Below are 2,170 nucleotides of genomic sequence, written 5' to 3' on the forward strand. Positions count from 1 at the left end.
CATTTTTCACAGAACTAGAACAAATAATCCTAAAATTTATAAGGAACCATAAAATACTCAGAATTGCCAAAGCAATCTTGAGGAAAAAGAACAAAGCGGGAGGCATAACCCTCCCAGACTTCAGACAATACTACAAAGCTACAGTAATCAAAACAGTGTGGTATTGGCTCAAAAACAGATACATGGATCAATGGAACAAAGTAGAGAGCCCAGAAATAAACTCACACACCTATGGTCAATTAATCTTTGACAACAGAGGCAAGAATATACAATGAAGAACAGACAGTCTCTTCAGCAAGTCGTGTTGGGAAAGTTGGACAGCTGCATGTAAATCAATGAAATTAGAACACATCCTCACACCACACACAAAAATAAACTTAAAATGGCTTAGAGACTTAAACAGAAGACATGACACTGTAAAACTCCTAAAAGAGAACATAGGCAAAGCATTCTCTGACATAAATCACACCACTGCTTTCTTAGGTCAGTCTCCCAAGGCAAAAAAAATAAAAGCAAAAATAAACAAATGGGACCTAATCAAACTTACAAGCTTTTGCACAGCAAGGGAAACCATAAACAAAACATAAAAACAAACTACAGAATGGGAGAAAATATTTGCAAACAGTGTGACCGGCAAGGGCTTAATTTCCAAATATACAAAGAGTTCATACAATTCGACAACAAAAAAACAAACAGCCCAATAGAACAATGGGCAAAAGACCTAAATAGACTTTTCTCCAAAGAAAATATACAGATGGCCAACAGGCACACGAAAAGATGCTCAACATCACTAATTATTAGAGAAATGCAAATCAAAACTACAATGAGGTATCACCTCACACTCGTCAGAATGGCCATGATCAAAAAGTCTACAAATAGAACAAATATATGGACACTAAGGGGGGAAAGTGGCTGGTGGTGGTGGGATGAATTGGGAGATTGGGATTGACATATACACGCTATTATGTATAAAATAGATAACTAATAAGAACATGCTGTATTAAAAAGTAAATAAAATTCACAAATTAAAAAAAAGTCTACAAACAATAAATGCTGGAGAGGGTGTGGAGAAAAGGGAACCCTTCTACACCGTTGGCGGGAATGGAAGTGGGTGCAGCCACTGTGGAGAACAACATGGAGGTTCCTTTAAAAAGTAAAAACAGGCTCTCTGCCCAACCACCGCCATGCTGCCATCATGGGCATGAGCCGTGTGCAGCCCATCAAGCTTGCCAGGGTCACCAAGGTGCTGGGCGGGACCAGTTCGCAGGGACAGTGCACACAGGTGCGCACAGAATTCACGGGCTACACGAGCCCTCCATCATCCGAGATGCGAAAGGCCCCGTGTGCAAGGGCGACATGCTCAGCCCCACTGGAGCCACAGCAAGAGGCTCGGAGGCTGTGCTGAACTTGGGACTGGGTCCTGGACGTCTCGTGACCACTTGGCCCATGAGGGTGACCAGCTGTTGATAAAGTGTTTAGATTGTAAAAGAGAAAAAAGTGAAAGCAGAGCTACCATATGACCTTGCAATCCCACTCCTGGACATATAGCTGGAGAAAACCATAATTCGAAAAGATACATCCACCCCAGTGTTGATAGCAGCATTATTTACAGCAGTCAGGACATGGAAGCCACCTAAATGTCCATCCACAGAGGAATGGATAAAGGAGATGTGGCACGTATACACAATGGAATATTACTCAGCCATGAAAAATGGCTCCTTAAGCCTCCTCCTGGAGACTGTGCCCTTTGTGTTACTGCTGCACGTGGTGTCTGAACAAGTCAAAGGCATCAGATGTTCCTGCCCATCTGGCCTCCTCACCGTTCGTCTTGGTGTCACACAGATGTTGCATGAGGGCATCGCACCTGTATTTACCTGCATGATTACCCTTCTCGTGCAGCCACTCCTCCTCACCCTTCTCTGTTTCCAATCCGGGGCCTTTTTCTCCCAACCTGAAAAACTTCATTATTTCATTACACGAGTTTTGTCATTCCAAGGTCTGACATTTTTATTTACCCTCCATGTTTGCAGGATAGTTTAGCTTTGCATGAAATTCCAGGCAGGCAGGGATTCTTCCTTTGCTTATCGTTGTTTGTTTGGTTTTTTTTGGTCAGCTCAGGGGTGATGTGTTTCACTGTCTTCTGACTGCGCTGTTTCTGCTGTTATGAGAG

At 42.9% G+C, this 2,170-nt stretch overlaps 1 pseudogene; it reads left to right on the forward strand.

Annotated features, from left to right (window-relative positions):
* Window positions 1–1,177: 1,177 nt before the first annotated feature.
* Window positions 1,178–1,405, forward strand: LOC116751152 (annotated as a pseudogene).
* Window positions 1,406–2,170: the final 765 nt, after the last annotated feature.

The sequence above is a fragment of the Phocoena sinus genome, chromosome 3, assembly GCF_008692025.1.
Source record: "Phocoena sinus isolate mPhoSin1 chromosome 3, mPhoSin1.pri, whole genome shotgun sequence".
Classification (NCBI taxonomy): Eukaryota; Metazoa; Chordata; class Mammalia; order Artiodactyla; family Phocoenidae; genus Phocoena; species Phocoena sinus.